The sequence below is a fragment of the Podarcis erhardii genome (assembly GCF_964252035.2).
Source record: "Podarcis erhardii genome assembly, chromosome: 4".
NCBI lineage: Eukaryota > Metazoa > Chordata > Lepidosauria > Squamata > Lacertidae > Podarcis > Podarcis erhardii.
The window spans coordinates 93,698,247-93,723,191 of record NC_138508.1 but is presented as its reverse complement, the minus strand read 5'-3'; the positions used below and the strand labels follow the sequence as shown (position 1 = coordinate 93,723,191).

Here is a 24,945-nt window from a genome sequence, read left to right as displayed (position 1 = left end):
GGAAAACCATTCTTTTTCTGCTGCTCCTCCACTTTAGACCATTCTCACAAAGCCCTTGGCTGTTTCAAGTGTTTGTGTGTAATGTGAGTAAAAAAAAAAAAATTACAAAAGGAAATCATCCAGAGGTAAAGAAAAGTAAGTTCTTCCCCCCGCCCCAGAACATTGAGTTTAAAATTCCTGCATTCATATATGATTGCCCTTTCGCTTTCCAACTTTAAAAAAATAGTCTACATTACTTTCAACTGAAGGATTGTAACATGACTGTTTTGACACCTCTCCGTTGATTTCGACAGGGTTTGGATCTTCTCCCACAATTATCAGGCATTAAGGCATTTTAGCATCAGCAGATGTGCACTTCACTGTCATGATGTTCCCAACTGCACCACATCTCCTCTTGCCAAACTTTTTAATTTGTTTGTACTTTTAACTGCATCTGCATCATAATATAAAGCACATTGCTGTTTTCCAAGTATTGCCTTGCTTACACTTCTGGTTTGTATCTGAGAAATAAAATGGAAATTTGTCATAAGTTCTCTTTGCTACTAGAATATTTTTTATTCTACTACTCTTGGACTTTTTTGGGTTTTCTTTATCTAAAAAGCATAGTATCTGTGGTCATATATATACCACTTTAAATAGCCATGAATTTTCCCATAGAATCCTGGGAACTGTAGTTTGTCAAGGGTGCTGAACATTCTTAGGAAACCCTATTAGCTTTAGAGAGCTACAATTCCCAGAGTGGTTTAACAATCGAACCCTCTTTTGGGGAACTCTGGGAATTGTAACTCTGTAACATGAATAAGGGTTTCCTAACAACTCTCAGAAGGCTGACCGCTGAAGAATTGATGCTTTTGAATTATGGTGCTGGAGGAGACTCTTGAGAGTCCCATGGACTGCAAGAAGATCAAGCATATCCATTCTTAAGGAAATCAGCCCTGAGTGCTCACTGGAAGGACAGATCATGAAGCTGAGACTCCAATACTTTGGCCGCCTCATGAGAAGAGAAGACTCCCTGGAAAAGACCCTGATGTTGGGAAAGATGGAGGGCACAAGGAGAAGGGGATGATAGAGGACGAGATGGTTGGATAGTGTTCTCGAAGCTACCAGCATGAGTTTGACCAAACTGCGGGAGGCAGTGGAAGACAGGAGTGCCTGGCGTGCTCTGGTCCATGGGGTCACGAAGAGCCAGACAGGACTAAACGACTAAACAACAACAACAAACAACTGTCAGGACCCCAAACAAAAGCCAATTTCAGGGATTCTTTAGAGCAGAGGTCTTCAAACTTTTTTTAAGCCACAGGTCTCTTAACTACATTCTTTCTGTGGCACCTCTGTGGGGCTCAGAAGCCCATTTATATCACCCCTTGCCTGCAGAGCTGGCAGCCTCTCACCTTTACTCAAACACCACCCCCTTGTGGAGTGTTCTCTCAGCCTTCTCTCCTCTCCTCTCTCCTTGGGAGTCCTCTGGGCAGCCGCTGCTGTCACCCTTCATCTCTGAGATGTCCCCCTTCCCAAAGAGAAGTGCCTTGTCACACTGCCCCACAGGGGCCTGGGACTTATCTGTCCATTCCCAACAGCAAGAACTGGTGGACTAGCTGGCTGGGCTCCCTCACCCCCTTGCTTGCTTACTCTGAGGCCGTCTCAGCTCCTGGTAACCAGCACCCCCTGACCAGCCCCAGAGACACCATTCGCCTACGGAGCTTGTAGCCAGGGCTGCTGCCACAAACAGCTGTGAAAGCTTTTGGGAGGCAGAGACACAAGAGGACATCAGGAAGGAGGGAAGGAAAGAGGGGCAGAGGCCAGTATTGCCCATGGCTCCCCTGACCATCATTCAATGCACCCCAGGGTGCCATGGCACACTGGTTTAAAACCACTGCTTTAGAGAATGACTGTTTAAAGTGGCATGATGCTGCTTCAAATATATAATGCACATAAGATTTCATTTCCACTTCATATTCAGCTGGAGATTTTAGTTTTGCTTCCTATTCTCATTCTGATGATTTATCAGAGACCAGGAACTTCACTGAGACTTAAAAAAAATCCAGCTGTGCAACAGAAATTAGTTTTGTTTCTGGTTTTACAAAAGCATGTAGTGATGACAGCTAAACATCCTAATTTGTTTTTCTGTTTGAAGAATCCTACCTATAGGTCCTTTATCAAATCAGGAGTGCTTGTCTTGCATATATTATCAAGGATGAAGAATGTAGCTTTTGGCAATGTGCTAAAAATAAACAATATTTTTTGCAGTTCTACTGGTGTGGGTGCTAAGTTCAAAAGACCGTATTAAGATTTTTATTATAATTGTGTTTACATTGTGCAATATGAAAGAAATTGTGATGCACTCTTCTTTTTGACAGACTTATCTTTCTAAATCCTTTTTCTACCCAGGCAAGCACAAAATGAAAGCACACGAATCTTTGCTATATGCTGTCTGAGGGAACAAATTGCTAATGGGGGAGATGGAGTTCATTTTTCTTTTCTCGACACAGAAATAAAAGATCAGCTAGAGTTGGGCTATCTTCTGCTTCTGTTGATTTTGAACGTACAAGTCCAGCCAAGTGACAGAGGTTTCCATAATGCTGTCTCAGATGTTTATAAGCTACAGCAGGAATAGAGAGCTATACAATGCAGAGGTGCCAACTTCACCTGGAGTACTGTGTCCAGTTCTGGGCACCACAGTTCAAGAAGGACACTGACAAACTGGAACATGTCCAGAGGAGGGCAACCAAAATGGTCAAAGGCCTGGAAACGATGCCTTATGAGGAACGGCTAAGGGAGCTGGGCATGTTTAGCCTGGAGAAGAGGAGGTTAAGGGGTGATATGATAGCCATGTTCAAATATATAAAAGGATGTCACATAGAGGAGGGAGAAAGGTTGTTTTCTGCTGCTCCAGAGAAGCGGACACAGAGCAATGGATACAAACTACAAGAAAGAAGATTCCATCTAAACATTAGGAAGAACTTCCTGACAGTAAGAGCTGTTCGACAGTAGAATTTGCTGCCAAGGAGTGTGGTGGAGCCTCCTTCTTTGGAGGTCTTTAAGCAGAGGCTTGACAGCCATATGTCAGGAGTGCTCTGATGGTGTTTCCTGCTTGGCAGGGGGTTGGACTCGATGGCCCTTGTAGTCTCTTCCAACTCTATGATTCTATGATTCTCTAAAAGATTGCGGGGGCCCAACATGGCATCCTGACCTCACATGAGCAACGTCACCAGGAGCCAATGGGCAGAGCTGAACATGGCGGCTGGTGGTCCCTGTCTTCCCCTCCCCCTGCCATGCAAGGGAAAGGTGGGGAGAGGGGGCTGCTGACCACTGAGCTGCGTTGCTTCCAGCCCCACATTCACCTTCCTCTTCCCTCTGAACAAAGGGTGGTGGTCCCTCAAATAAAACACTGGGGGGCCAAAGTGGCTTGGCCCCTAGGAGTTGGCACCTATGATATGTTTCAGACCATTGTCACCCATTCACATCCCAAAAATTCAAAATAATAACTAGTATGTTGGAAAATGTGTGCAATTATTCTAGCCTGAAAAAGCATGGATGACTACTATTCAGAATGCCTTTACATGTTTTATAAGTACTCATAAAGCAATCTAGCCAAAACCAAATTTCCAGTCAGTTCACTCCTGCAAGCAATAACCAGCAGCCCCCTTCTGTCTACCTCTTCCCACTTCCCTGAATGTGGGTATAAAGTATATAAGACTGACTTGCATTCTGCCCAATGTTGGAGCTGTCCAAGGTCTTGTAATCTGTTTCTGCACTCTGCTCTGCTTGCTGCCTCATATCTGCTGCCTGTTGGGTTCCTATGGCACAGGTGGCTAACCTGAGATCCCTGTTGCAAACTCACTAGGGGAGGTGCATGTAGCCAAAAAAGGGCAAAATAGCTATCCTCATACTCTTGCATATGCACACACACAAACACAATCAAGATTCAAAGAGGTACGTATCTCCCTTATTTGCTTCTCGGTGGGGACATGTTCCTACTCATCACAGCACTAGAGTTTGTAGGAATGATTGCTGGGTTGAGGAGCACAATCCCGCCCACGGGCAGCCTCAGCTGCCTGCACGCATGACCTTGGGGTGCGGAGCACACTCCCCCTCACAGATAAAGCCACAGCTGTTTGAACATCTTGCCCTCTAACTTTTTGTGGTCTCAGTAGTCTGCCATGTCCTGTCTGTGACCTTTGTCTCTGAGACCTTTGTCTCTTTCATCATACACTGTGCAAGGGGAAAATGACGCAGTGGAAACAGGTGCCAAAATAACTTTGTACCACCCCACGATCTCAGGACTGGAAGATGTGTAAAGGTCACAGCCCAAAATGTATCTGCCTGGGTTTGCATATTGTGTCAATAAAAGGAGCCTCCACAGAGCTGGCCGGCAGCTTGCTTGCAGCTCACCTGCATTATCAACTCCTGCCTCATGTCCTTCACTTCAGAGTTGGCACTTCTGCAGTTGGCAGGGAAATAAATATTGTGACCCCCAAATTAAAATAATATATGCATGTGACATTTGCACACAGCTCAATAGCCTGCTTGCCTTCCTCCTCACAACACTTTGGACCAGATTTGGGGTGTGGGGGCTACAATGTGAGAAGTGGAAGTCTCATTTGTGTGAGTGGATGCCCACAAGAGGACAAGCAGCCTGACACCATTGAATGTTGCCCATTAAGATGACAATTTCAGCTAGCACCATCCTTTAAAGCAGCAACACGGAATACTAAACATATATGCAGAATATGCAGCAATTTGTCATGTGATTTTCTCAATTGGATCACATAAAAACTGTGGGCTTGGACTCACCTATACTGCTAATAGTATACTAAAAAACCACTACTACCGGTAAATAAATATTCCTGACTTCAAAGTCAAATTAGTAATTTTATAGTTAAAAACAGTGTGATGGCCAGAATTTAAGAGGACTCTAAATAGGTTTCTTGAAATGATGCCTGGTTCAGCGTTAATTAGCCACCAGCAAAATTACCAAGCATTAGCTCAAGAAATAATTTATGTGCTGCTGGCAAAACACCACAAATAAAGTGTACATTGTATCTACCTATTAGTTTGAGACAGTGTTGCTTTGTATAATATTGTTGTATGTCTTGTAGCTTTTCAGATCAAAACTTAAATCTTCTTAAATATCTGAGTGGAAGGGAAATGGTCATGTTCACGCCTTCCTAGAGGAAGCACTTTAAATCATCTAAAAGGTGTTACATCTGACTCCAAGTGAACAATTTTGAAATGCCTGGTCTTTTCCTCAGTGAATACATTTGTGTTATTATGGCATGCAATCAGCAATTAGTAAGATGAATTCCCCATGTCTTGTCAGCTGCCTGGCCCACTGAGATAACATTTCTGGTGGATTTATAAACCAGAAGGTATCATTAGCAATGTTTGTATTGAACTCAAAATCATTTTTTAAATAAAAAAACAACAACACATACACTTACATTGGTCTAGTAGGTTATAGGTTTGAAAATTCAAACAGCAGCAGGGATTTTACAGCAGGAACCTGGAATTACTATAAATATTTTATACCAATAACCAGTAATGTCTGGATGCTGTACTAACAAAATTATGAAACCAAAAATATTGAACGAATGCAATTGATATAATGTAAATTAAGATATGTCTGCAATGCTAGCCATGGACCAGTTAAAGTTAACCACTTTATGTTCCTATTCATTCCAACAGAACCATGAGATACGCATTTCAATCTCTCCCCATTAGAATCAATAAGACCTAAAGGTGCACAGCTTTCCTTAGAAAATGTCCACTGTATTTTGACGGGTCCCAAGTGGGCTTAGACAATATGGTAACAACTATGAGGCACGGATGAGCTAAAGAAATGGGAATATGCTGGGGAAAAGCAAAATTACTTATTCTAAATCTAATCTGGATGGTTTTATTATGTTTTAAGATTGTGGTTAGCGGGCTCTCTTGGGTGGAAAGAAAGCATATGTGCAATGAATTAATGAATAAACTAATAGTAAACTGACTGAGCCACCAGTGAGCTGGGTTAAAAGTGATTACTGGGTCGCCGTGGTGTTGCAACTTTCAGGGGTGACCACCAAATCTAAGCATTTATCACCAGTTTATTAGCACAACTTTAGGAGCATGTTGGCTAAATTGTTTGGGCTGAGTGCAGAGGGTAAACAAACAAAAAAGGGTAAAAGGTAAAGGACCCCTGGGCAGTTAAGTCCAGTCAAAGGTGACTGTGGGGTTGCAATGCTCATCTAGCTCTCAGGCCAAGAGAGCCGGCATTTGTCCACAGACAGCTTTCTGGGTCATGTGGCCAACATGACTACACCGCTTCTGGCGCAACAGGACACAATGACAGAAACCAGAGCGCACTGAAATGCCATTTACCATCCCACCACAGTGGTACCTATAAATCTACTTGCACTGGTGTGCTTTCAAACTGCTAGGTTGGCAGGAGCTAGGACAGAGTAACCGGAGCTCACTCCCGTCACAGGGATTCGAACCGCCGACCTTCTGATTGGCAAGCACAAGAGGCTCAGTGGTTTAGACCACAGCGCCACCCACTGTGCCAACCTAACCCTCCCTGGTGCAGGAAATGGAGGGCTCATGGGGCCGTGCTGCACCACCTGCCCACCTCTCTGGGCAGGTGGGGCCCCAGCTTGCTGATGTGGCCCTTGGCATTCCCTATGCAGCAGACAAGGTAGGGATCCCTCCATGGGGGTGCCTGGCTCATGGCCCCTCAAAATCATGTACCCGGAGGGTCATGGGGGCCCCTGGCCCTCCCCACACCATGTCCCTGAATTCAGATGCTTATACTTTCTGTTAAAGCTTCTTTGAAGAACTTTTGGAAGAGCAAAGGTGGATTTAAATTAGCATTAATGTCATTTACATGGAGCTAAATTGAAGAGCTTTCCATGTCTCTTATTCAATTTATATTGTAATGAATGATTTATACACAGCTGAGACATTAATGTCAGATGAAATTTCTTTTTCAAACTCCTATCTAAACTCTTGGTATAGATTCATTTTTTTCCCAGGTTGATAGTTAGCCTTTGATTTCCTGATGTACTATAACCTTTGTCATCACTGAATCTGTAGTTTGAATATGTTCAATTAAATTAAGAAGCTTCTTGATGTCAGCCTGATGTTCGGAGGAAGCATATCTCCCTGACAGAAATATCTTTGGATGATCATTTTCAAATGTAATGAAACACAGTAGCATTCATTAGCCTCTATCATTAATGGGAAGCAGTAAGGGGAATGAGTAAGACTTTTTAAAAGTAAAGAAGAAGTAAAGAATGAATGGGTTGCTTAGTATGTAAATTTTGTAGCAGATTTTTGTAACATTCTATTACTACTATTATTATTTTAAAATTTATTCAAACTTTTTAAAAACCACAATTGAACAGGCCACATTTATTCTGAAGAGTAAACAGCTGTGTGGTCTCAATTAGGAAGTTGCTCAGTTTAGATCGCTGCAAAAGTTTCCTACCCAAAGTGTTGTTTTTCTGCTATTTGTTCCCCAAAGGTTCTGTTTCTAATAAGCAGCACCTTGAAGAGCAAATGGCAACCAGAGAGGGGGAGATTTTCAGCAGGGATCTAATTTAGGGCCCCAATCCGGCGAGTTACACAACACAAAGCCCTCCAACACATTGCAGATTCAGCTGTCAAAACAATGTGCTAATGGTGATAGAGAAGATATTGCCTAAGAAAGATAGCATTTTACTACTCTGCAAATGTATACATTTAGAATTCAGCCTTGAAAGTGCTTTGGAACTATCCCATAGTTGGGCCTCAAACTGCCCACTATGGAAGCTCTGTTCAATCAAAAGTTAGGCAGAGATATAGCGATGAGTCACTAGGTTATTTCTCACTATATAGAAGGGTCTGGAAACTTCTGTTTCAGTGTATCTGAAGAAGTGTGCATGCACACGAAAGCTCATACCAAGAACTGACTTAGTTGGTCTTTAAGGTGCTACTGGAAGGAATTTGTTTTGTTTTGACTATGGCAGACCAACACGGCTACCTATCTGTAACTAGGTTATTTATGCAAGGGGAAGCATATTTGTCATTTCTTTTGCTAATAATAATAATAATAATTTATTATTTATACCCCGCCCATCTGGCTGGGCCTCCCCAGCCACTCTGGGCGGCTTCCATAGAAACCAAAAATACAGTAAAATATCACACGTTAAAAACTTCCCTGAACAGGGCTGCCTTAAGATGTCTTCTGAATGTCAGGTAGTTGTTTATCGCTTTGACATCTGCTGGAAGGGCGTTCCACAGGGCGGGCGCCACTACCGAGAAGGCCCTCTGCTAAACAATTAGGCCCCAGAAACCCATGTTAGTTAGTTATTTTTGCTCGCACACCCAATCTTTATAGCCATGCAAGATTCCAGGGGTTCCAGATGCTCAATGTGGGGCCATGTTTCCTTTTGGGACTGAAGCACAGAGGAGACTGTGGTGTCTTTATGCTATATGGACTTATTTACATGTATATACAACCTGTATATACAATACAGCATTAACACTCCAAGAGAATCTTGCTTTTTCTATAGGTGCAGCCTAGATCCCACGCAGAGATCCAACATCACGCTCTGCCTGCTACTTTGCACCTCAGTCACACTGGTTTTATCCGTTGATGGAAAGGCCCTAATCACCTGCCATCTCACACTGAGTCTCTTTTGATCCTCTGTTCTTAATGGCCCATCAACTGGGCTATCACTCATGTTTTCGGATATGCTGTAAGCCGACCAGAGTAGCTTGGGAAACCCAGCCATTTGGGTGGGGTATAAATAAAAAAATTATTTTTATTAGATTGGCTTGATTAGCTTTTGACACTTGCTAATTCCAGGGGAATGGAAGTTCTGATACACACAGGGGTCTTGCCCCACTTTTGGAACCCCGAGCCTTGATTAAATTCTAATACTTACTGGTTCCAGGAATTTAGAAGTGTCTAGGCCCTACAAACTCAGAACATTATTAAATTTGCTATTGAAATTTTACTGCCTGAGATGGGGGAGATGTGCCAGAAAAACTTGGCTCGCCTTTGGTGCTCTGTACCATTACAAGAGTTTGGGAGCACCATCTACACTCCTCAAACTCTTGAGCCAACACTTTGTGGATCAACGGTCTGACACAATAGCACTCATGGGAGAGAACACTGTGACCATGCACATTCAGGGTGAATTCCTGAAAAGACTAGCTTAAGACAACGTCAAAAGTTCATAAGGGTCAACATAAATTTATTGTGGATAGGGAATGTGTGTCTAAATGTACACAGACACACATCATGTTGTATACTGATTAAAATGGCTGAATGCACCTACTTTCACAAACCACTTTAACAAACACAAAGCACCATCACTTGCAAGCGGCTGAAACAAATCCCAAATTTAGAACACAACGATGTTCTCATCCTGTTGTCTAATAGCTTATGTATTCACATTGGAGCGCAGAATAAAGTCATTTACCTTTTGCAGATAGGTCAGTAGGGAGTTGCTTGTTTGTTTCTACAAAGACTGCTGCAACCTTGGTGTCAAAATTGCTTGCTACAAATTTATATGGCACAGCTGGTGTTTGGTATCATTCACCGGGGATTTAGGTTCACTGCACTGAGTCCGCAGTTCTCAGGAGAGAGTAGCATTGCACTTACTTTCAAAAAAAAACATTAACTGGGGGGGGGGAGTGTAAGACACATCTATTCAATCAGTAAATGACCACTATTAAGAATTAATTTTCTGTCTTGTGTGCCCTTGCAGAATATAGTCATTTTTCTTAACTGGCAGGTAAGGGAACAACCAGATTAGATTAAAGCTGACCCAATAATTCAGATGTCTTAAGAGTATAAAATATTTCTAGTTTTTAAAAGCTACCTAACAGCACAAATTGGAAATTCTTCCACCAGGCTATACCGATCAACAGCAAGAGGTAGAAAGCAAAATAATTCATCCCAGGTAAGACCAAATAACTGACAGTTTAATACGTGAAAAGATGAGAATTGTGCAGATATGTTGTCTTCAGAGCCAGTAGCTAAACTTCAATTGCCTTCAAACAGCCTTGGTGCCAAGATTCTTTTTGGAGGAGATGGAAGATTTTCTTCCCAAAAAGTTTTTCTGAAGTAAAAATTTAAGTGCATTCCGTAATATGTAATATTAAATCTTATGTCCAAAAGAGCTAAGTCAAGGTTACTGCAGTGAAGTCACGGGTCATAGTAGGAGATGTGAACAGAACATTTCTCTGCAGTTCATCTTAAGGCATGCAGATGGTCTATCTAAAGCAGCTTCACATAGCCAGAATGAGGGCCATCACCTGATCACTGAGAAAGGGTGAAAAAATGGCCAGGAGAATTTCTGTGTTGCCACAATGGTTTGCTTAAACAAAAATGTATTTAACTGAGAATTATTTAACACAAAAGCTATGTTTTATAGGCTTTCCTGGTGTCTGCTGTTAACTGCAACCAGTGACAGTGTCAGATTTTTTTGTGCCCTAGGCAGGTCTAATGACTTGCACATAAGGTAAAGGTAAAGGGACCCCTGACCATTAGGTCCAGTCGTGGCCGACTCTGGGGTTGTGGCGCTCATCTCACTTTATTGGCCAAGGGAGCCAGCGTACATCTTCTGGGTCATGTGGCCAGCATAAGCCTCTTCTGGTGAACCAGAGCAGCGCACGGAAATGCAGTTTACCTTCCCGCCAGAGCGGTACCTATTTATCTACTTGCACTTTGACGTGCTTTCGAACTGCTAGGTTGGCAGGAGCAGGGACTGAGCAACGGGAGCTCACCCCATCGCAGGGATTTGAACCACCGACCTTCTGATCGGCAAGTCCTAGGCTCTGTGGTTTAACCCACAGCGCCACCCGCATTCCTGACTTGCACATACCCCACAAAAAATAAATAAATTGCCAACTTCAATTATCCTACCTGGGTTTTCACCATTCAAGCTAACAGTCATTGACTGACTAACCTTAACCACTATACTGCATAGATCTGGAAAAGTACTTCTTCTTGTTTCATATGAACTGAACTTGGGGTGTGTGGATTAAGTGGAGTTGCATTTGGGAGTGCAAGGAACTGGAAGTCTAAGTCAACACGAAATGGATAATGGCATGAAGCAAATTATAAAATTGCAGCACAGCTAGTATTTATTTGGGAAGCAACAGAATTAATGTGAGTTTATGGCAAAGACACAGTCCTGGTCTTTAAAATCATGATGTGTAAAAAGTCACAGGACCAATGTGAGAGAGCTGACAATAGCTGCCCGGAATAGCAACTAATTAAATTTTATCTCTATCGAGCCGCTAATATGAGCACATATCAGTTCACATTTAATATTGGAAAAATGTACTCCATTCCATTTTTGCAGAGGCAGCTGTTTAATGATTTGATACATCAAAGTGGTGGTTGGGCAAAATGAGAGAAGTGGGAATTTCCATAAACTGAGAGGAAAGCAATTCTTAGAATCAGGTTGGATGGTTCAAAGCTGTAGGATGACTCTTCTTACATATGAATGGATTCCAACAAACAGGTTTCTTTCAAAGGAAAATATTTCACAGATCATCATTAGTATCTTTATATTTGATTCCTAAAAGCCTGCAGGATAAGGATTACATAATGCAGCAATTTATTTTGTAATAATTAGTATGAATGTAGGAATGCTCAAAACATTGGTGCATGCATGCAGTTAAAAGCTTTTATAGCCATATCATTTACCATAAATGGCCACTATTAAAATCAGAATCTATACTATCTAGTAAAAAATGGGAGAATTTAATATTACAGGCCCTGTTCCAATGGCAAACTTCCATGTTTGCTTTTGCCACTAAGCATGTAAGAAGGTATAAATTCCCATCCTTCCCCATATTTGACACATACAGGGCTGTTTCCGTTCTGCTGCAGTTCGGCTTCAGACAAAATTTACATTATTCCTCTCGCTGTCCACTTGAGTGAATTTTACATAAATAATTGCACAATTAATTATGTGATCATTATTCCAAACCATTCGTTTTGATGCAAGGGGAATGCAATGCAAATGAAGCGGTGGAGTTTGGATTGGATTTGGATTTGATATCCCGCTTTATCACTACCCTAAGGAGTCTCAAAGTGGCCTTTGAGTCCTTTCCCTTCCTCCCCCACAACAAACACTCTGTGAGGTGAGTGAGGCTGAGAGACTTCAGAGAAGTGTGACTAGCCCAAGGTCACCCAGCAGCTGCATGTGGAGGAGCGGGGAATTGAACCCAGTTCACCAGATTACGAGTCCACTGCTCTTAACCAGTACACCACACTGGCTCTCTGGAGTCATCAGTTATGTCATTTGCAGGCTGAAAACAACAACAGTGAATACTGATCGTATCTGCTGGTGGGATTTCCATTCTGGGCCTTGGACTCAAATAAGTCAACATCAGCAATTTCTACTCCTGTTTCCGTGATCCTTATTCACCACAGTTATCATAGCGACCAATGCTTCTCTCAACCTTGAAGCTGAAGAGATGGTGAGGATTGCCCAGGTGTTATGCAGCAATCCCTAATTCCTCCCCAGCTCCAGATTTGAGAGGAGGGGAGCTGTGGATTGTTTGGCAGTGACATGACAAATCTAGAATAGTCCCTGAGCATCCTTTTTGCTTGAGAGCAGGGAAGGCTGGCAGAACTTCGTTGGTTGCTCTGTGGTGACACTTCAAGCACTACTTCACAACACTGGCGAAGCTGCCATGCTCTCCCTGTCTGTCTTTCCTGCAAGGTAATTTGGGCTCCTGGTGGGCAGATCTTGCCTCTGCCAAGCTCTCAAGGAACATGGAGGACAGAGGCTGAAACCTAGCCCCCATAATGCAAAAGGTTAAGGCCCCTATCCAGAGGGTGTCTGGTGACCTCAGCAACCAAGGCTTTCAGGTCTCATTGACAAAGTGCCTACTGTTCTATTTAAAAAGAGGCACCCCAAATTCAGAGAGATATCAGAGCTGCTTCCAGCACAGAACTGGGCTAATAACAGCTAACATCTGTTTCGTGCTTGCCTAAAACAGCTTCTGTGAATCACACAAAGTGCCTGATATAAACTGGAGTACAAGTTGACTGGTCTTATTTTTGTTGATTTCAGAACTCATGTAGACCCAGCGTTATTAAGTTCACTTGTGGTGTCTCAGCCGTGGGTCTGGAATGGGTTGCAGCCTCCCCTTTCTCCAGGGCTGTCCTGAGACATTTTGTTACCTGGGGCAGAGCAGAAAATGCCCTCCGGCTAAGACCCTACCTGCCTGCTCATTGTCTCATCAGGGTACTATAGGCTGGGGTTATCTCCCTCTTGGACTACTGCAATACATTCTACGTGGGGCTACCTTTGAAGGCGACTTGGAAACTACATGTGGCAGCTAAACTGGTGACTGGTAGTGGCCATGGAACCATGGAACCTGAAAGATCTACATTGGCTCCCAGTACATTTCCGAGCACAGTTCAAAGTGTTGGTGCTGACCTTTAAAGCCCTAAGTGGCTTCGGCCCAGTATACTTGAAGGAGCGTCTCCACGCCATCATTCAGCCTGGACACTGAGGTCCAGCTCCGAAGACTTCCTGGTGGCTCCTTCACTGCAAGAAGTGAGGTTACAGGGAACCAGGCAGGGGGCCTCCTCAGTAGTGGCAGTCACCCTGTGGAACGTCCTCCCATCAGATGTCAAGGAAATAAGTAACTATGCAACATTTAGAAGACATCTGAAGGCAGCCCTGTGTAGAGAAGTTTTTAATGCTTAATGTTCTGTTATGTTCTTGTATATGTTGGAAGCTGCCCAGAGTGACTGGGGCAACCCAGTCAGATGGGCACTGTAATAATAAGAGTAATAATAATAATAATAATTGCAATGATGCAATTCTAAATGTGTGATTTGTGTCTGAGTGGCTGCTTGCTTTACTTGCTGACACTTTTGTAGCCAGATCCTATCCACTGGCCATTCCTGATTTGCAAAGTGCAATAAGCGGCGTTAAATGCTGGGAATGTTTAACATGAAGCAAGCCAGAGCCTAGCAGTGGAAAGGAGGGCTCTTTGAACAGCAGTTTGCTTCAAGTAAATAAGGCTCTCGTTTGCCAACCTAAAGGTTGCTTGTGAATAATTAATGTGCTGAGAAACCAAGGTTTGTAAATAGAAGCTTGCAAGGTGGAAAGGTTTTGCTGAAATACGAAACTGAGCAACTGAACTATTCCCTTAAATGCTATTATTAAAGATATTTCTTGGCCTTTGAGCTGTCCCATTGTTTTCTCAGGTTAGCTGGAAATCTGTTTGTTTGTTTGTTTGTCTGACAGTTGTTGAGTGTGCCTTCTCCCCCATGTTAGGCTGCAATCCTCCAAGCCACAGTTTCTTGCAAGTAAGCCCCTCTGAACTCATTGAGCCTCCTATGCAAACATGGTTTAGGACTGCACTGCCACACACAGACAGACACACAAATATTTTGGTTCTTTCTGCTTTGCAACAGTTTCAAAGAAACACATCACATGCAGATAGACTGAGGCTCGAGTCATAGCTTTTCTTTTGTGAAAGTTGCAAACAAGTTAAAACATAATGGAGCTTCTGCTATCTCCTTGCTTCCCTGTACAACCCCCAACCCCCACTGAAAATCTGCTTTTGGGGGATGGGGGATCCTTGGGAATCAGTTTGCATTTAAAAATGAAACTAGCCAATTTGGAGTCTCCAAACTATGTAAAGTGTGTATAGAAATTAGGGCTGTACACAGGCCCACCCTCCATGGACTTGATTTGTGGACCCTGGATCTCAAATCCCACAAGTGTGCAGGGGGAAAAAGACATCCTGTTTTTTTCACTCAAGAGCAGGGTGGCCATTTTGGGTGCCACAATTTTGTGCCAAGATTTTACCCCCCCTCAAAAAAAGCACTTTTTCAGAACCCCAAATGCACCTTTCTTGTGCAAGAGCACGCCCCCCCCCAAAAAAACACATCTATTGGGCTCCGTGATATCACACTGGTCACATGATTCGCACAGGAGCATGACTGGGAAGACACACACCCCAGTTTTTGGAGTCAAGATGTTGGAAGGTATGGGTTCTGCACAGGGGTGGTTCACCCCAATTTGGTAAGTGGAGCTAAGGGTTTTTAAACCCCTATCTTCAGATACAAACTCATGACCCCAGACAAAAAAGCATGCACACACACACGTTCTCAAACCTCTTTCTGCTCTGCACGGGCAGTTTCCATAGCTGTAGCTGCAAATCTTTATCCAGCATTTAGGAAATCAAAGTGCATAGAGAATATACCATAGCAAACAAATATACATAATCAATAGGTTGTTAAAACTCCCCTCTCTTTGCATAGTGCTGTATGAAAACTGCTGATATGACTGATAAGGAATAGGTTGCAGTTTATTTCAAAAGAGAGAAAAAAGATATACAAGCAGTATTTCCTTTCTCATGATGACCTGCTGTCCTGTTTCAGAAAACTGATACCAAAGATGGGGAAGCAGATTCTTAATACACAGGATTGATTATTAAAGGAAGTAAATCTTACCAGCATAACTAATCGCCCTCTCCTCATGTACGGAACACTGATGCCATCTACAGATAGCATACAAGCATTTTTAAAGCATAGATTAAATGTTATGTATTCTTACCATGTGGTCCCACCAACTGTGTTTGTGCTTTAAAAGGAAAGAATTAGATGCAAATAACATTTTACAGTACTTGCAAATGGCCCATTTTGAATGTATACTGAGGAGCTGATCCAATCCTTAGTGAAATTAGTAGACAGGGATTAATCTTGGGTGTATTTATGCAAATCTTGTAGTCCACTTAGTTGATTGTGTGCTTTTGGATTAAGCTTTACTAATAGATTAGTGGATGACTAAAATACATATTAAACATTTGCAATACAAACAGTCACATCCAATACTGCAAAAAGCTTCATCTTCCCATGAGATTTCAACAAACAAGGAATAAATGCATGCAACTTATGAGAAATGCTTTTGTAACCAAAGTAATATGTATCATACTAGTGGTTAAAATCTTTTGGTTAATCAATAAACTGAACTGAACATAATAGCAAGGTTTCCACACCCCATTTTTTTTCAAGACTGTGTCCAAATTTCAGACATGCCACTCAGCCCTGGTTTGAGACATTAGCTGGCCTAGATTTTCAGCTATCCTTGGACAAAAAGAAGTCTGAGGTCCTTGCAGAATCAGTATTTGTTTAGCTTTCAGTAGCTTGACAACGTATTTACTGAGAAAGAAGCCTAATCTTCCACTATTCTAGCCCGTGTTTATTACAAAAAAAAAAAAAAATGTGGGGTATTTGATCAAAGATTTCTTGTTATTATGCCTTGTTTAGCCCTAAGGCACACTGCAGAGATACATTTTGAACTCTGCCTAACATATTGTTATGAGCTTGTGGGTACCAGACTCCCCTAAATTTCTGGGTCCAGAAAATGTTGATTTCTCTCACCTTCGATTCCATATCATAATTGCAGAGCCCCTCTAAGAAGCTCAAATCCTATATATGACTGACAACCTTCTTTGGAAATTAAACCCATGTTCAGACATTTACCTGCAGAAACTTATAGATGAATTAAAATATAATATTTACAGTCACTTTCTTCTCCAAGCATGGGTTTGCAGTCTCTGCTTCTAACTTCCAAACAACTGTATTTTCCTTTCTTTCCAGAGCTCGGCACTCAGCCTTCTGTATCTCAGTTAGGCTATGCCTTGCAGCTCCTATGGGAGATTTTCCACTTTTACCTTCTCATGCATCCTTGCTGTCTTTCAAGCAGAGAAGAACAACTCCAACACTCTATTCACTGTGTTCACAGCAGATTCTAAAACACAGCCATCTTGCTTCACATAAAATGGAATCTCTCCTTCACCTCCCATGTGACCAGTGGTAGCCTATTACATGAGAACAACTAGAAAACTCTTTAGAATTCAGATCCCAACCAATCATATTTAAACACATAGCAATGCATACTATCAATTACAATTTCAGTGAATTAAATTACTATACCTAACAAGGCCAGCATAGCCAATGGTTAGGAATGATGGGAGTTGTACTCCAGCTACATCTGTAGGACAACAGGTTCTCTACCCTGGTAAATAGCTTCACAACTTGACATGCTGGCCAATGTGGAGTTACGCTTTTATGTCATCATGCATGCTTCTGGTTGTTGTTGTTTAGTCGTTTAGTCGTGTCCGACTCTTCGTGACCCCATGGACCAGAGAACGCCAGGCACTTCTGTCTTCCACTGCCTCCCGCAGTTTGGTCAGACTCATGTTTGTAGCTTCGATAACACTGTCCAACCATCTCATCCTCTGTCGTCCCCTTCTCCTTGTGTCCTCCATCTTTCCCAGCATCAGGGTCTTTTCCAGGGAGTCTTCTCTTCTCATGAGGTGGCCAAAGTATTGGAGCCTCAGCTTCAGGAACTGTCCTTCCAGTGAGCACTCAGGGCTGATTTCCTTCAGAATGGAGAGGTTTGATCTTCTTGCAGTCCATGGGACTCTCAAGAGTCTCCTCCAGCACCATAATTCAAAAGCATCAATTCTTCGGCGATCAGCCTTCTTTATGGTCCAGCTCTCACTTCCATACATCACTACTGGGAAAACCATAGCTTTTACTATACGGACCTTTGCTAGCAAGGTGATACTCTATCACCTTGTACTCTAGTATCACTCCGGTACTCTAATATAAAAAACATTTCTCTTTTTTTTAAATAATATTTATTGATATTTTTTAGATACAATGCAAAAGATATTAAACAGTGTAACATATATCTTAACATAGTTTCATAGCTTCTTTGGACTCCCTCACGCCTCCCGCTCCCACTTTCTTCATTATAAAATTTTACCAGCAATTTATTACCTTGTTTACATTCTTATATCCCAAAAATTTAAATATGATCTAATGATTCTCCGGAACTTTATATTTTCCCAAATCTCTTATCTTCCTAATTCCATCTAATTTAGTGGTGCCAAATTATTTATGATCTAGCATCCTTCTTAACATTCAACCAAATTACAATGTTTTTGTAAATAAATCTTAAATTTCTTCCAATCTTCTTCAATCCTCTCCTCTCCCAGGTCTCGGATTCTGCCAGTCATCTCAGCCAGTTCCATATAGTCTATCAGTTGCATCTGCCATTCTTCCAGTGTGGGTAACTCTTGGGTTTTCCAATGCCTAGCGACGAGTATCCTTGCTGCCGTTGTTGCATACAGGAAAAAAGTTTGGTCCTTCTTTAACACCCTCTGGCCGACAATACCCAGAAGGAAGGCCTCTGGTTTCTTAGGGAAGGTATACTTAAATACCTTTTTCAGCTCATTAGATATCATTTCCCAGAAAGCCTTCACTTTAGGGCATGTCCACCAGAGGTGAAAGAATGTTCCTTCATTTCCTTTACATTTCCAGCATTTGTTATCAGACAAATGGTATATTTTTGCAAGTTTAACTGGGGTCATGTACCATCTATATATCATTTTCATAACATTTTCTTTCAAAACATTACATGCAGTAAAGTTCAACCCAGTGGTCCACAACCTTTCCCAGTCCTCATTTCTCAACAAATGAGACCTTGCATTTAAGGTGTGCATAAATGTAGGATGTAGTTTTATATTTTATAAATTTCAACCATTTACTATGCATTATTATTTTCAAAACTCATCTGTAATTTACATTCTTTCCTCCACCGAGATGCTGCAAATGATAATAATTTAGCAGTTGATTTGAGATTTTATATATATATTCATACAGGGAAGTACACTCATTTTTAATCAGCTTTGTACTTAACGACACACTTCGCTCCAAGGACATTTGTTAAGTCTATTTAGCATGGGTGAAAACATACAGGCTGCAGGTACCATCTGCAGCTTTCACGGCTGCAAAGAAAATCTTGCAAACCTGATTAATGAACATTTGACAGAAGAAGCATGCACTGAAACAGACACACAATTTCTCTGCAGCCTTATGGTTCTTCCAGGTGGCACATGAGCATCATCTTACCTGTGGGAACTTAGCATGCATCTGTGTTGCCCACACTACAAGTGATATGAAGGTTTACAATCAGGATGGTGCAGGTTTAAGGCCTTCCAGAAGCTGAGTAACAAGATTAGACAAGATCCGGTTTCCTTCTTCTTAGTAAATGATATTTAAGTTTGGAAAAGAAGGAGAGAGAGTCCTGACACTCTTTGAAAAACCATCTTATTCCCCTTAAAATACTAATTTTCCTAATACTAGATGAGCACGGCTTTGGGCTAGAGCAGGGGTCTGCAACCCGCGGCTCCGGAGCCGCATGTGGCTCTTTTACACCTTTGCCGCAGCTCCGGGGCGGATACTAGCGAAGGGAGGAGGCACATTGTGTGCCCCAACACTCCCCACTGTGGCGGGCGCTGTACTGGCTGTGACGTCGCATGGGGGCAGTGCGTGCGTTAGTCACGCACCGTCCCGACATCACCTTCCCGCCCGCCTGCTACATTGTAAGGGGCATGTACGCTGGTCACTGCATTGAAAGGGGGCATGTACGCTGGTCACTGTTTTGAAGGGGAGTGAAGAACACACATACACAAAAAGGTAACTTGTTAATTTAACGTTTATTTCTATGAGGAGGAGTAAATCTGAGGGGTCAAACGAAGAAATAATTTTTAAAAGTGACAAAAAAGTTATTTTTATAATGATGAGTTTTGCAGCTCCCATTTTTTTTCCTTCGGAAACGGGTCCAAGTGGCTCTTTTTGTCTTAAAGGTTGCAGACCCCTGGGCTAGAGCTATAGTCCTTTTCAGCTTCTGCCATTGTGTCCCTAACAAAAGGTTCAAACACAGAAATTGAGCACATTGAGCTTTTCTCATCACTTTCTCATTTGTAGGGAAAGCTTCAGATTTTAATTTTTTAATTTCTGCATGTCGGGTTGTTGGGAAAGGCAGGATTCTTCTCTGTGAAAATATGAGATATTGGTCCCCATTTTAAGTACTAGCCCTTTTCAGGTGTTCACTGAAGATAGTGGAAGCTTCTAGGACATAACAGATTACTTGTATCTTAAAGTTTTAAGTGCCTATACACTTATCACATTTATAAATTTTAAATTTACTGTTGTACATTGTTTCAAATGTTTGTTTTCCTTCTGGGATTGTACCCCCTAGTGTGTTTTATAAGCTGGTCTCCAACCGTAATAAATTATCTATCTATCTAGATGACTTGTAGCCTTTTTATCCTCATATAACTGTATTTAAATTTGACAATCCCCCCCCCAAAAAAAAATTTAACTTCCCAGAGAGAAATCTTGAGGATGTTTGTTCAGCTGTAAATAACATTGAATTCAATACAACTTACATGCAGGCAAGTATACATGAAATCGCAGCTTCAGTCTTCCATTGGTCCTGCACTTGAGACGGATCTTGTGATCCCATTGAAGTCAGAGTAGATAAAGAAATGATTCAAGTAAATGGGATACAAGTTATACAGATTCCAGCTGAGTGGCTCCCTGCAAGGATTAATGAGAAGTTTTTAAAAAGTACTTTATAGTATACCATCAAAAAGCTAGGAATTGTGGAGGAAAAATTGGGTAGGAAAAAAATGTATAAATTCCAGGTGGTATTCAACATACTCATCGGCATGATTTCTGTTTGTACCATGGAATTTTCCCCTCTCCTCCCCATGTGCACCCCTTAAATCAGTTCTGGGGGTTCCCCCCAACCATACAGAACAGATCTGAGGAGAGTGCAAGGTAACTGTAGTTTGTTAAAGGTCCTGAGAGTTATTGGAAAACCAGACCCTCCAAGTGCCCCTATTTTCCAGGGACAGTCCTGGATTTACAGAAACCATCCCAGTTTCTGATTTGATCCCGGAATGTCCCATGTTTTCTTAGTCCCTATTTTCATTGGAGAAATGTTGGTGGGTATAGGAGACCCTACTGTATTCCCCTCACAGAGCTTCAGTTCTCAGAGTGTTTTAACAGTCAATCTCCTCTTCCCAGTTCCCTGGATTCTTCGGAGGAAGCCAAGACTGTTTAAAGTACTATGATTCGGCTTTAAATGTATAGTACAGGCGAGAGCAAAAATGCACAGATAACATGTTTTATTATTAGCACCAGGAGATATTCTGCTTTCAGTCTTCAACCATAGGGCAATGTGCAGCGCTGTCACTTCTGTATGGCTACAGCGGCAAAGTCCCTGGCGCCCTGATGAAAGCTAATGAAAATTTCAAGCTACAAAGCTCTTCTTTAGGCCTTGTGGAAAGTGATGGGCCTGTCAGAAACAGGATCATAAACAGGTGTAGCTAAGTACACCCAGAGAGGAGAAATGAAAGATGCTCCCTCCGCAGCTGAAATAAACTAGCTTAAAAGCCAAGCTTTAGAAAATAAAAAAAAACCTCTGTTTATTTAAAATGAAGCCATCTTCTCCCGCACTCAGAACGTGTCTTCCCTGTGAAAGAAACGGCGAACGGCAGCAAAGTGAAAAACTTTCTGAAGGTCGGAAGGAAAGCCTTTCACATTAAACATTTAAAAGTCTGTCAGGCTTGAAGAGAAAACATACAAATATAGATGGCATTCTGTGTCATGCAGCATAAATGCCTCCAAACTGGAGACATTTAGTTATACCAATTGGACTCAAAAAGAAAGGGAAAAAGAAACCAGAGGAATAAGGAAGGAGAAGGGTTTAATTTTCATTCTGCTGATATGAAAGGGTTTAAATCTGAAATCCACATTAACAAGAAGAGTTAGGAATTTGAATTCCTAAGGCAGTGCTTTGAAATACTATCACACACACAAAATGTCAGGGACTCCGGTAGCTCCAGTAATTGATTTCAACTATTGGGGCTCATGTCTTTAATATATCACACTCAAAGGCCTAGCCTTGGTTTTGCTTGAGAAAAAGAAAAACAATCACTGTGTTATATAGTACAGGACAGTTGCAGTTTTCAGCAGGGAATAGCTCACAGAAGTTATACATCCTCATATTTTTAGAACTGTTACTTATGTGTCCATCAGAGAGGGAGCAACGAGTCATGCCCAGAGCAAGGAAGGTTTATCACTGCACAAATTAAATCATGGATTATTGCACTACAAAACATTAATCTGCATACTCTAGATGTACAATAAAGATATAACAGTAGTGATAATGCCAGCCAAAGGAAGCGAAGGTGTTTGTTTCTCTTGTCTCCTTAAGAGATTAAAACAGAGGGTAAGTTGTTTCCCAACTTCATGTGGCATCATATGCAATAGGTAGGTGACATTTATATATAAATGTTTATTTAAAATTGGAAATGTTCATTGAAGAAGAAAAAAATTACACAATTTAAAAGGGTCTTCCAAAATATATCTAGAATGTCCACTCAGTATCATACTTCAAATTACTTCTCACTGAAACAAAGGAATAATAAACTTGAAAAATATGTATCTATGGGTTTGATATACCATTTGCAATATGAATCAGCTCCCAACATCTTCAAATTCTAGTATCTTTACAAATATACAAGAAATTTGGAGAGCAAACAGACACATGAAGAATGTATGCTTTTGCAACGAAAGAAACAACACACCCCAGTCCCTCCTAAAGCCAAATTTCTTGCTAGCCAGCTGCAAAAATACAGTGGTACCTCGGGTTACAGATGCTTCAGGTTACAGACTCCGCTAACCCAGAAATAGTGCTTCAGGTTAATAAACTTTGCTTCAGGATGAGAACAGAAATTGTGCTCCGGCGGTGCAGCAGCAGCAGGAGGAGGAGGCCCCATTAGCTAAAGTGGTGCTTCAGGTTAAGAACAGTTTCAGGTTAAGTACGGATCTCCGGAACGAATTAAGTACTTAACACTGTAAAATGGTTTATGTTGTTGTGCAGAACAGTCACCTCCACCCTTCATTCGGATCAAGTCCAAAGCTCTTTCGGCTTCTTCCCTTCCATCCAGGCAGGCAGGTGGGTATGCCATCCCCAACAAGCCTTGATTGTAATTGATTATTGACTGTTTGTGAACATATGCAATTCAAGTGCTTCATCACTTAAATGCTGGTGCTTTCCATAAATAAGAGCCGTGTGTCACAAAATATGGATTAGCATAGCCACGCCAAATTAAGGAGAGAGGCTAAACGACAGAAATCTGGGATTAGGTGAAACTAGAAACACTGTTGTCTTTGACTGTGATTTTAAGTAAATGTTGCCCTTTGGTCATTCATCAAAGATGATTAACTTCAGAGTCACTGGCCCATGAAAATACAGGCAATTTAATAGTTTAAATTGATAGTTTAAGAACAAGATTTTTCCCCCTTCCAACCTTCTTTGTTGTTTGCTCATCAGTGGCAATCACTGGTTCCATGGTGGAAAGGGATGCTAATCTTTTCTCTATTCTGCACAGCCTTCAACAACAACAACAACAATTTATTATTTATACCCCACCTATCTGGCTGGGTTTCCCCAGTCACTCTGGGCGGCTCCCAACAGAATATTAAAAACATGATAAAACATCAAACATTTAAAACATCCCTAAACAGGGTTGCCTTCAGGTGTCTTCTAAAAGTCAGATAGTTGTTTATTTCCTTGACATTTGATGGGAGGGCATTTCACAGGGCGGGTACCACTACCGAGAAGGCCCTCTACCTGGTTAAATAAATCAGATCCCTTGTAACCAGAATGTTCTAATATACATTTTGTATCAGTCTTCATGACCTGGTAATCATTCCTAATTCTCTTTTATTGAATTCTTAATATGTACAGCCCTTCCAAAGAGCTCGATACACCATACAGATTCCCTCCACATATCGTTTTATCTTACAATGAACCCTGTGAGGTAGGTTGGGTTGACAGATGATGGTGGTCAAATCATCTTCATAAGTGTGTATGGATATTAACCTAGCCAGGCTAAAGATCATTCATGCCATGTCCTGAGAAGACTCTTAACTTGAAAATTTAAAAGGGTAAACACAAGATAGTTTAAACGTAATGCAGATATAGATAGTCCACTTTGCAGAATAGATAGATAGATAGTCCATCTATGGCTATAGATAGTCCACTTTGCAGAAATAACGCTCAAAAACCAGCTGAAAGATTGCTGAGAATGTGTGTCTCATTTAGCAACAGCCCCACTGTGTGGCTTATGTGAGGAAATGCTTCAGAAAATATAATAAATAAGGTATGATCCAACAGCCTGTAATGTTTTCAGACCCAGCTTTTAGCCTCAACCCCAATCTAAGGCCCATTTTCACTATTTTACTCTGTAAATTTTTCACTATTTCATTTTCACTATTTCACTTTCTCCAGCGCTGTCTAGAATGATCAGATGCAAAGACAAATAAGCCTCCTCCTGTATCTTTAGCAGTTGAGTGAAAAAAGGGATTTTGGCAGCTCCTTATACCTGAAATTTCTATTGAAAGTAACAGAACTTTGTCTATTGAAAGTAACAGAACTCTGTATATCATTTGCATCTATTTACCATTTCTATTTGTCTCTCTCTTTCTAAAAAGTATCTTTTGGCAGGGGCAGTTCTCCAGCATATCTATGTGTACTAAAATATATGTGCAAGGTAGAGTGTGCATTAAAATGCATATTTTTGAGAAAACAAGATACAGAATTGTATTACATTAAGGAAAATATACCGTATTTTTCACCCCATAGGACGCACTTTTTCCCCTCCAAAAATGAAGGGGAAATGTGTGTGCGTCCTATGGGGCGAATGCAGGCTTTCGCTGAAGCCTGGAGAGCGAGAGGCATCGGTGCGCACCGACCCCTCTCGCTCTCCAGGCTTCAGGAAGCTATCCACAAGCCTTGCAAGTGCGGCAGAAGGTCCCGCCAGGCGCGCGAGACTTGGGGTGGCAACCTGCAGCCCGAAGCACGCGGAGCCCTCCGGAGGGCACCCCGTGCTTCGGGCGAGTGTCTGCAAGCCTTGCGGAGGTCCCGCCGGGCATGCGAGGCTTGGGGCGGCAACCTGCAGCCCGAAGCACGCGGAGCCCTCCGGAGGGCACCCCGTGCTTCGGGCGAGTGTCTGCAAGCCTTGCGGAGGTCCCGCCGGGCATGCGAGGCTTGGGGCGGCAAC

The 24,945-nt window shown here is 41.9% G+C and overlaps 1 long non-coding RNA gene across 2 annotated transcripts; it reads right to left on the bottom strand.

Annotated features, from left to right (window-relative positions):
* Positions 1-9,921: 9,921 nt before the first annotated feature.
* LOC309339901 lies at positions 9,922-23,784 on the bottom strand. 2 transcript variants are annotated; one of them, XR_014155634.1, is made up of 3 exons: positions 22,727-23,784; positions 20,257-22,501; positions 9,922-10,088 (listed from the first exon to the last, which is right to left on the bottom strand). It is a non-coding gene; the product is annotated as an uncharacterized lncRNA (long non-coding RNA). The 2 variants fall into 2 exon arrangements; XR_014155635.1 differs by lacking the exon at positions 9,922-10,088 and adding an exon at positions 18,502-19,178 and having other exon boundaries at positions 19,681-22,501.
* Between the last annotated feature and the right edge of the window lie 1,161 nt (positions 23,785-24,945).